Source organism: Chrysemys picta, chromosome 1 (genome assembly GCF_011386835.1).
Source record: "Chrysemys picta bellii isolate R12L10 chromosome 1, ASM1138683v2, whole genome shotgun sequence".
Classification (NCBI taxonomy): Eukaryota; Metazoa; Chordata; order Testudines; family Emydidae; genus Chrysemys; species Chrysemys picta.
In genome coordinates this window covers 6312130-6323500 of record NC_088791.1, presented here as the reverse complement: position 1 = coordinate 6323500, position 11371 = coordinate 6312130, and the positions used below count along the sequence as shown (strand labels likewise).

The 11371-nt window shown below is 49.4% G+C and overlaps 1 long non-coding RNA gene across 1 annotated transcript; it reads right to left on the bottom strand.

The window, feature by feature from the left end:
• Nucleotides 1–281: 281 nt before the first annotated feature.
• Nucleotides 282–7817, bottom strand: LOC135972765 (uncharacterized). The gene is made up of 2 exons (XR_010589260.1): nucleotides 7362–7817; nucleotides 282–2595 (listed from the first exon to the last, which is right to left on the bottom strand). It is a non-coding gene; the product is annotated as an uncharacterized LOC135972765 (long non-coding RNA).
• Between the last annotated feature and the right edge of the window lie 3554 nt (nucleotides 7818–11371).

The window sequence follows — 11371 nt, the reverse complement described above, 5'->3', positions numbered from 1 at the left end:
TTTCATTAGCGTGTTGGTGAAGATGATAAAATCACATCTCTAAAAAAATCCCTGCATAGATTTTTAGATGCACAATCTGGGTATTCATCTTTAGCCTTAAACGCCTGGATCTTCAGACGTATCGTTCTTTAAATAAATCCTTCAAAGGAGAACCCTTATCTAAAATACACATTTTAATTTTAAAAAGTAACAGAGGGTCCTGTTGCCAGCACAGGGTGCCCGAGGACAGCAACAGCGAGGTTCATGGCCCGGTGTGCTTTGCACCAATAAAGACACCGAGGTGGAGAAACAAAACAAAGTTTATTTGAGATCTCAAAGCGGTGCTAGGAGACAGGCACGTCTTAAATCAAGCACACTAACAGAAACGGCTTTTCTTCTTTTATACATTTTGCAGTCAAGCCTCATCCCCCCCTTCCCCCACTACCCCTCCCTTCCTCCCCCCCCCCCATTCCTCTCTCTCTACCCCTCCCGTCCCTGGTAACAATTACTAGGCAAATAGCAATTACATTTAAGCAGTTAGATTATGTTGGCAGCTATAAATTCAGCTCGTTAGTAACACTTCTTGAATTACTATCTTGTCCCTTTCCTTTGATTTATTATCTTTCCTTCAGCCAGTGGTATGCAGGCCTCATTATTACCGCTTGGTACTGCTAAGGGGGGGTTACCACTGATAGCAGGTTGCTTACACATTCCACTTGCACCTGGCTTTTGAGGTCGATTAGAGTTTAAACATGGAAGGAGTTTGGTTCATTTTAGGCCTAGTGCAGGAAGACTTCATTGACACTTGTGATTTTGCACCCTCCCGAGTTACCTAGGGTGATGGTGATGCCTGGTGATGTCAACAACTCCCTCCTTTGAGAATACTCAACAAGCTTTTGGCTGAGTTTTCTCATATTCTGTGGACAAGATATGATTGAGTGCCATGGAGCTGGGGTTCTCAATGACAGGGTATGCCGGGATTTCTGGGGAACGGGGGGCACAAAGCTTACGGAGGAGCATCTTAAAACAAGCAATCAGGAGGAGGGTGACCAAGCACAGTACCACACCCGTGAGGAGGAGACGCACAAGACTATGTCCCAGTTCTCCTAGGTTGGGCAACCAACTCCAAAGGGAATCGAAACCTGTGGGTTCCCTTTCCTGGGCCTTCCACTGCTCAAAAGCCTGTTCGGCTGACAGGACGTGCTTATTAATGTCCTGTGAGTTTTCCGGGACATAAGTACAACATTCACTCCCAATAAGGGCACACACCCCGCCCTGGGAGGCTAAAACATAATCTAAGGCCTGTCTGTTTTGCAGGGATAGCAACCGGAGCTGGTAAAGCTCTGAGTTAAGGCTTTTCTCTATGGCCAAGGTTTCATTGGCGAACTTGGTGAGAAACACAGAGAGCCTGCGATAAAATTAGGTTAGCCATCCCACCCCATAGGATGGGAGGAGGATCATACCCAACCTGTCTCCTTCTGTAAAAAATAAATGTTATTTATTTTTTTAATTTAACCGCGGCGCCACCTATTTGTTTCTTTGTCATCAAACGTTGCGAACCGGGCGGTAGAGTTGGATTTGCCATTAACATAGACAGGGACAGAAGCATCACTGTCAGGGGATAAATAATACTGACAGGTGCTATTCCCAGCGGACCAAGTGTGATTGCTGGACTTGAACTGTCGATAGCACACCAACCCGGGGGGCCACTGACCGCAGCCTAATAGGGGAAGGGATCTGTGTTGAGTTGGCCCGCGGCTCCCAAGGGTCGTCCCTTAATGCATACTGGGATTCAATGGTACAGTTTTGCAACAAGGGGGTACCCGAGGTATTTCTTCCCCTACTGAACCATCCCCAACAGATATCTGACCAATTTTGGGGAACCGCCCTCCAGGGTAACCCTGCTGCGTGGTGCGGGACTTGGGAGCATACCCAGCAGTTAGAGAGGTTGAACTCTTGGGCAAAGCAAACCTTCAAGGACTCATATGTGTTTGTTTCCAAGTTAGTAGGGATCCCTTTCCATCCCGCATGGGGTTGGGGAGAAACGGGAGGTAACGAGAGGAGTGTCCCTATGGCAAAGAGTACCACTGTGGCTGACCCTGGACCTGAACTCATGCTGGGCAGGTGACCCTAGGGCCTAACAATTACAGTTCCCCAGATACCCACAAAATAACAATTGCCTATAGCAGGCAGACTAAAAGCAAAAGGGACCAGGCCACCAGGTTAGGCCGGCCCTGTGAAAATAAACACAACCAACGCTCAGAGTTCTTGCGGGGAGTGCGCTGTGACTGTCCAAAGAGATCACAGGGCATTCCCAGCAGGCCTTATTGTCTTTTGAATAACAGCTTAAGTCCCAGATCGTCGCTGGCAGTCTTCTCTGCAGGCTGGACGGTCCACCGTTCAGGAGTGGGCACTGCTTTCAGACGAGAGTGATGAATCCAGTTCTTGTGTCCCTCAACCTTTGCTGCTGTATGGGAGACCAGCAGGATGGTGTGGGGTCCCTTCCACTTCTCTTGGAGAGGCTCGTCCTTCCAGGTCCGAACGAGTACGGAGTCACCTGGCTGCAAGGAGTGGATCGGGGCATCCAGCGGGAGAGGCTGCAAATCTTTGGTATACCTGTGGAGAGAACAGAGAACAGCAGACAGAGAGCACATGTACTGAGATAAGAAACCACAGCCTACCTCCCACTCCCCTGCCAGAACCGGTGTACCGTTCATAGGCCATGCCCTTCCAAACATAATCTCGAAGGGACTGAGCCCTAACCTGCCCTTTGGGAGAGCGCGAATGCGGAGCAAAACAAGGGGTAGAGCATCAGGCCACTTAAGGGAAGCCTCTTGACAGACCTTTGAGAGGTGCCGCTTAAGTGTCTGATTTGTGCGCTCCACTACCCCACTGGCCTGCGGTCGCCATGGCGTGTGAGCTTCCAGGGGATTTGCAGGGCATCCGATATCTTCTGAACGACTTGGGATGTGAAGTGTGTTCCGTTGTCAGATTCCATCCACTGGGGGAGTCCGAAGCAGGGAATGATCTCCTTGACAAATTTAAGAGCCACCGTTTTGGCAGTGTTGTTACGACATGGGAAGGCTTCAGGCCATCCGCTAAATCGATCCACTAAGACGAGAAGGTATCTGAATCCTTGGGTCCGGGGGAACTCAGTAAAATCTATTTGCCAAACTAGTCCTGGGCCTGGGGTAGGTTCCAGAGTGGCTGGTGGCACTGACACTCCTGGTCGAGGGTTGTTCTTTTGGCAGACTAGACATTCAGCCTGCACCTGGGAGGCCAGAGGCCTAAGTCCAGAGGTTAGAAAATATTTATTCATAAGCTGGGAAAGAGCCTCTCTTCCTGCGTGGGTGGACTGATGTAGTTTCTGTAGCACTGGCCGTATTAGATTCCTTGGTAGGAGGATTTTTCCTTCTGTGGAGTGGAGCCATCCCTCCTTTTCCCAGAGCCTAAGTGTGTTGGCTAGGTTCCTCTCTTCGTGAGAGTACTGAGGGGTCGGGAGCTCCCCCGCTGATGGGATGAGGGCATGCATATGGGCATCTTCCGCTTCCTGGGGTTCCAGGGTAGCAGCTCGCTTGGCCTCTCTGTCCGCCCTGGCATTACCCTTAGTCACATCTTGATCTTCTCTTTGATGAGCCTTGCAGTGCATCACTGCTACCGCTGAGGGGAGCTGTTCCGCTTCTAAAAGCCGGAGGATTTGAAACCCATGTTTAACCGGAGAACCTTGGGCTGTCAGCATTCCTCTTTGCTTCCACAGACCGGCATGAGCGTGTAGTACTCCAAAGGCATATCTGGAATCAGTAAAAATGTTAACTCTTTTTCCTTTTGACAGTTCAAGTGCACGGGTTAAGGCTACCAATTCAGCCAGCTGGGCTGATGTCCCAGCAGGTAAACCCTCTGCTTCCACAGTTTCCTGGAGCGATACAATAGCATAGCCCGCCCTCCTTTGCCCGTTTACAACTGTACTGCTGCCGTCAGTATACCACTCAGAATCAGCATTAGGGAGGGGTTGATCTTTTAAGTCTGGGCGGCTGGAGTATTGGGCATCTATGATTTCCAGACAGTCGTGTTCCTGCTTTTCTGTCTCTGGTAACAGGGTGGCTGGGTTAAGGGAGGGACAGGTCTGTAGGGTAACTTCAGGATTTTCTACAAGTTTTGCCTGATACCGAGCAACCCGAGCCTGTGTAAGCCAGAGACCACCCTTAGTGTCCAGCAGGGCTTGGACCATATGGGGAATATACACTTGCACAATTCCCCCCAGTGTCAATTTCTCAGCTTCCCCAAGCACTAGTGCAGTTGCTGCGACTGCCCGCAAGCATGCCGGCCACCCCTTTGCAACTTGATCCAGTTGTTTAGAGAAATATGCCATGGGACGTTTCCAGGTGCCTAGTAACTGAGTAAGCACTCCCAGGGCCACCCCTCCCCGTTCATGCACATACCGTTGGAATGGCTTAGCTAGGTCCGGCAGACCCAGGACTGGGGCTTCCATCAGTTTCCTTTTTAAGATTTTAAATGCCCTGTCCACTTCTGGGGACCAGTGAAAGGGGTCATGATCCGCTCCCTTAACGCATTCACACAAGGGTTTAGCCCACAGTCCAAACTCTGGGATCCATATTCTACAGAAGCCTGCCATGCCCAGAAACGCCCTGAGTTGTTTACGATGGCTTGGGATAGGAATTTGGCAGATAGCTTCCTTTCTTTCACTTGAAAGCTGACGTTCCCTCTGCCTGATGTAAAATCCTAAATACCGTACTTCTGGGAGAGCAATCTGAGCCTTACTCTGTGCTACTCGATATCCTCGGAGTCCAACAAAGTTCAGGAGGCTCACAGTGGCTTTAAGGCAAGGGATTAGACCCACAGCAGCAATCAACAAGTCATCCACATATTGCAGGAGGAGGACCCTGTCCTCATTGTCCCACTCCTCCAAGTCTCTGGCCAGGGCCTGGCCGAACAGAGTGGGGGAATTTTTAAATCCCTGAGCCAGCACTGTCCAGCAAAGCTGCTTTTTAACCCTTCTGTTGTCCTCCCACTCGAAGGAGAAAATCTCCTGAGACCGGGGGTCGACCGGAATCGTGAAGAAAGCATCTTTTAAATCTAGGACAGAAAAATGGGTGTCCTGCCCCCCTATAGAGGCCAACAATGTATACGGGTTTGGAACAAAGGGGTGCAGAGTCTTAACCCGCTCATTATCCGCCCTCAGGTCCTGACCTAGCCGGTATGTGCCATTGGGCTTTCGCACGGGCAGAATGGGGGTGTTCCAAGCTGACTGGCATTCTCGTAGTACACCGCACTCTAGGACCCGATCTATAGTCTCTTGCAGTCCCTCTTTGGCTTCCCTCTTAATCGGATACTGTTTGATGCGCACTGGGCTTTTTCCTGGGAGAAGCTGAATATGAACAGGGGTCTGACGGGTTGCCTTCCCTGGGATCCCTGATGCCCATACTAGGGAATACACCTGGTCCTTCCACTCACTCCACTCTGGGGCTTGCATGGCTGAGGGCTCAGTTGCAAGTGTCATTATCCAGGCATTCTCTGGAGGTAAGGTGAGGGTTATTTCATCTTGAGTGAAATGCAGGGTGGCACCTAAGCGACAAAGCAGGTCCCTTCCTAATAGTGGCGTTGGACAATCGGGGAGGTAAACCAGTCTGTGAGATAGAGTTCTGTTTCCCAAAGCACATTCCGCTGGGGCATATACTGGGCACTTGGTTCCTTTCCCTGTGGCACCCACCACGGTGAGGGAATCTGCCACAGGCAGCTGCAGGGGTTGGTTTACAGCGGTTCGTGCAGCTCCAGAGTCTATTAAAAAGTCTATGTCTGAATCTCCCACCCACATTTTTACTCGAGGTTCCGGGGGCAGGATAGTCCGTCTCCCCTGACACCCCTATTCTTGATCCTCCGCTGCCATCATAGGGGTACCTTCCCTTTCGGGGCACTCATTTTTCCAATGTCCCTCCTTTCGGCATATGGCACACTGGTTACGACCCAGACGCCTTTCCTGTGGGCCAGGGCGCCCACGCCGACGTCCTCTCATTCCCCGGCCCCTTCCACCTTCCTGAAATCTTCCCCTGCCACCACCCTGTACTGCTGCAACCATCATTTTCACTTGCCTCTTTTCCTTTTCTCCCTCCCTAAGGCTGTAAGCCCTGTTTGCAGTTTCCAAAATCTGTGCCATTGTCATGCCCATCAAATCCTCCTTTTTCTGCAGTTTCCTTTTAATATCAGGGGCTGCACGGCTGGTAAAGATACCCTTTATGATTGCCTCAGTTCCCCGTTCATCGGGGTCTGCATTAGTAGTTTGCCTGATGGTATCCCGAATACGCTGCAGAAAAGCAACAGGACTCTCTTTTGGCTCCTGTACTAGCTCATACGGCTTAGCCCAATTGTTATGTCGGACAGCTGAGTGTCGGAGACCATGTAATAGGAGCTCCTTGTATACAGTGAGACGCGTTTGGCCCATAGGGTCATTAGGGTTCCACCCGGGATCTGCTAGGGGGACCTGGACTGCAGCAGTAGGGACGTGATTTGGATTCAGATCATGTCTCTTCTGTGCCTCCTCCTTTGCTCTAGACACAACCTGATTACGCTCCACCTCAGACAGCAGGGTCCGCAGAAGGACATTACAGTCATCCCAGTCAGATTTACAGCTAGCCAGACACCCTTCAAAGACCGAGATAAACTTGCTTGGGTTCGTAGAGAATTCCCCTGCCTGTGCCTTAAAAGCTGCTAGGTCCACTGGATTAAAAGGCACATGGGTATAAACCTGCATTGTAGTGGCTGGGTGATTGTCTGCTCCAGGACGGGCTATCCGAGTCTCAGTAATTAATTGATAGAATCCCTCCGAGGGGGCAATCTCTGGGACCTGAGGGACCCTGTCTTTATATGGTGGGGGTGTTGGAGCCGAAGGGGACACCGACTCTGCCATTACAACCGGAGGAGGGTTCTGAGGACTAACAGTAGTTACTACCGAATCTGTCGGAGTCAAATTACACCTTTGCAAAAGATCTGATCTATCTCTTAACAACATAAACAACTGTACATACATATGTTCATTCCATTTACCCGTACGCTGACAAAACAAAAGCAATTGAAGGATCGTATTATAATTAAGTGATCCCTCCGGTGGCCACCTTTCCTGGTCCTCTAGCTGATACTGAGGCCAGTCTACTGTACAGAATCTTTTCAGTTTACTTTTAATCAACGGATCCGATCCAAACACTTTCCAGTTCACCAGAATGCATTCCAAGGGTGTACACCTTGCCCTGCCTGCCATACTCTGTCCCTGCCCCATATTAGGGAGACTCTGGGTGTCCCCAGGTCAAAACAGGTAGACACTGGGCGTCCCCAGGTCAAGACAGATAAAGTCCCCACTGGACTGTTCCTACCTTATCCACGGGACCGGTTCCCCACCGTCGCCCACAGCTGTTTCTCCACTACTCGAGCGCGTTGCACCGTTGTGCCCTCCGGGGTCGACCAAACCACGTCTCCGCTGAGGCCCCCGATGAAGTCACCGGTGAGCTCTGGGCGTCGGTCGTCGCCGTAGTCCGTCGGCCGCCAGGAGGGATCCGGGCAAGGCTAAATTTCAGCCTCGAGCCCACCCAGGGACGCCAAAACTGTTGCCAGCACAGGGTGCCCGAGGACAGCAACAGCGAGGTTCGTGGCCCGGTGTGCTTCCCGCCAATAAACACACCAGGGGTGGAGAAACAAAACAAAGTTTATTTGGGATCTCAAAGCGGTGCTAGGAGACACACACGTCTCAAATCAAGCACACTAACAGAAACAGCTTTTCTTCTTTTATACATTTTGCAGTCAAGCCTCATCCCCCGCCTTCCCCCACTACCCCTCCCTTCCTCCCCCCCCCCCATTCCTCTCTCTCTACCCCTCCCCTCCCTGGTAACAATTACTAGGCAAATAGCAATTACATTTAAGCAGTTAGATTATGTTGGCAGCTATAAGTTCAGCTCCTTAGTAACACTTCTTGAATTACTATCTTGTCCCTTTCCTTTGATTTATTATCTTTCCTTCAGCCAGTGGTATGCAGGCCTCATTATTACCGCTTGGTACTGCTAAGGGCGGGTTACCACTGTTGGGGTTACTATGCCTGCCTGAGCCAGAGTTCTTCCATGTTTAAACTCTGTCCTTCCATGTTTAACTCTGATCGGCCTTAACAGCAAGGACAGGAATTGGAATGTGTAAATAGCCAGTTAGCAATTACGACCTTGCTCATTTCAGGTACCAAACAATAATGATGAGGTTTGCATGTTTCTAGCTGGGGAAGGGGTAATATACTAAGGGTAAACAGGACCAAATAACTGTTTAGGGAGAAGTTACTAACAAGCTAGATTTATAGCCCTAGAATGATTTAGTTGCTTAAATGTATAAACATGCCTTTGGTAGAGAGGGGAGGGGGAGTAGGGGGGGTAGAGAGGGGGGGCTTAGTTGTAAAATGTATAAAGAAGAGAGAAACTGTTTTTGCTGGTGTGCTCGATTTGAGACTTGCCTGTCTCCTTGCACCACTTTGAGATCTCAAATAAACTTTGATTGTTTCTCCACCCCGATATGTTTATTGGCATGAAGCACTCCGGGCACCGAACCCCACTGTTGCTGTCCTCGGGCCTCTGTGCCGGCATCACCACTGATAGCAGGTTGCTTACACATTCCACTTGCACCTGGCTTTTGAGGTCGATTAGAGTTTAAACATGGAAGGAGTTTGGTTCATTTTAGGCCTGGTGCAGGAAGGCTTCATTGACACTTGTGATTTTCCACCCTCCTGAGTTACCTAGGGTGATGGTGATGCCTGGTGACGTCAACAGTCCTGTGGCACCTTTAAGACTAACAGAAGTATTGGGAGCATAAGCTTTTGTGGGTAAGAACCTCACTTCTTCAGATGCAAGTCACTTGCATCTGAAGAAGTGAGGTTCTTACCCACGAAAGCTTATGCCCCCAATACTTCTGTTAGTCTTAAAGGTGCCACAGGACCCTCTGTTACTTTTTACAGATTCAGACTAACACGGCTACCCCTCTGATTTTAATTTTAATTACTATAGTACAAAAAACTTGCTTCCAAAGTCTTCCTGTCCTTTCTGTCCATCCCTTTCTCCCTTCGCCCCCCTGTTGAAGAGAGCCCTTAAAGGGGCTTTGTCCTGCCAGATAGCTGGACAAAGGAGTTTCTCTTTCTTTACTTCTGACTATTTGATGAACTAGTTTTAAAAGAACCCTCCAGCAAAATCAGTGCCTTAGTAAGATATCAAATCCTTTGTTATGCCTAAAATCTTTGGAAACATATTTTTTAAAGTTGGTGAAATTTCATAAACACGTCTCTTGTTATGGAGATCACACCCAGTAAATTAGCGTTCACTTTTTCTAAAAGCCTTGAACATTGTTCTGAACGCACTAAACCTCTGTGACTGATTGATTCAAAATAATGTCTCTGTTTCAGTGAGTTAAATATGCAGTAATCTGGAATGATTACTTTGTGAAGGCTTAAGAGTACATTTCAAATATAAAATCGGCTGAGAAATACTGATTAAGAAAATGTAAAACAGAGAAGAGCTGCATCAGGTATTCCAGAATAGTTAATGTTGTATTCAGGACAGCTGACCTGCCCTTACTACAAAGTTTTTGCAAATAAATCTCTGACAAACTTCAGGGTATATCAAAAAACCTGTGCCTGACATTTTTTATTCCCAAGTTTAGTGCTTTTAATTCGCTACCTTCTGCATGTCTCTCCTTCACCTTCTGGCGGGCAGTGGAAAACAGGCTCCATTTTCTTTAGAAAGAAATTGCAGAAGAGTGTTTTTTTCAAATGTCATTTGCTTCATTTGGGTGCTGAGATTTGGCTGGAAGGGGGTGAGCAGGGAGGGGGAGGGAAGAGAGGAGGGAGACAGTGGGGAGAGGGTGGGGCCTTGGCAGAGTGTGGGCGGGGCCTGGGGCAGAGCAGGGGTGGAGTATGGGCAGGGCCACAGGTGGGCTGAGGAGCTGGCCTCCCCAAGTGGCAGCTTCACCCCTACCCATGACTGCAGGTAAGAGCGGGTCGGCTCCCACACACCCAGAGCGCGCTGCAGTGTCCTTAGGCAGGGGCCGTATTCACAGAGCCGAATGCGCTGGCACCGTGTATTCTGTGTGAGGGAGAGGGTCCGGGGGTCTCTACGGGGAACTGTGACTCTCCACCCCCGTGAAGCGGGCCGGGCGGCTCGGTATCCTTTGCAGCCTCATCCCTCCCCCCTCGGGCTGTGAGCCCAGGCTGCCGTCGGGCATAGGGGCACCAGTTTAATAACTCTGCGTAGGGCCCCATAAATCCTAAGGATGGCCCTTCTCCCCCCTGCCAGAACCTTTCCTCAGCACCGTGAAAGGCTCTAGCGGGGGGAGGAAGTGGGGAAAAGCTCCGGTAGCATGGAGCAGCTGGAGACTTTCCCCGCTGTCTCCGTCTTTCACTGCAGCATGTAGCGACACACTGCAGTGACGAGTGTGGACGCAGCCTGCCTTTACTGTGGCATGTAGGTATACGTGTAGAACCTGTACTCTACATGGTGCCGTGAGCCGGGCCCTCAACCATTAAAATCAACACCCAAAAGTGACGGCGTCAGTGCAGTTTTGGGAGCATTCATGTAATATGATGCTTGCAGTTAACACTATTAAATACACTGGCTGCCACATTCTGCACCAGGTCCAGTTTCCCAGTGGTATTCACATGTAACCTTGTGCTTGCAGGAATCCAGTCTCTAGATCACAACAGCTAGGATGACTGTAGTCAACTCTGCATCTCACAGGATTGGGTTTCTTCTTATTATTTTTAACAAATTGATTGCAACTCTCTAGTTTCAGGATAAACTAAACATAACAATAAGCTGAATGTTACTGTCCTTATTGAATCTAACCAGGGATCTAAAATATCACCCCCCCACCCTCTTTTTTTAAGGGACGTTGGAAGAATGTCAGAATCCCTTACGTAGCTGCAAAACATACTGCCCCAATGCATGAGCAAGACCCAAGGGGTTGAGTTTGCTAACGGTACATAAAGAAATATATTAAACATAAATTATGCTAGTACATTTACACTTCCTAGCGCCTTTCTCTGCAGGATCCAACAACCTTCCAGACATGAATTCTTACCTCATCCTTGCGAAGTACGTATCCTTTGACAGAAAGTGTCCAAAGTCACATAGCCAGTCGGTGCCAGTCAGTAATAGAACCCAGGTGTCCTGGTTAATCACTAGATCCCCCTTCCTCGGAGAGACAAGTTTTTACGCTACACAGAGCTCTTCTTCCGGTCTGAGAAAGGTACCGTGACACTCTGAGCTCTGTATAGCTCGAAAACTTGGTTCTCTCCCCAGCAGAAGTTGGTCCAATAAAAAGATTACCTCACAATTGTCGGAGAAAAACTGAGTTCTCACTC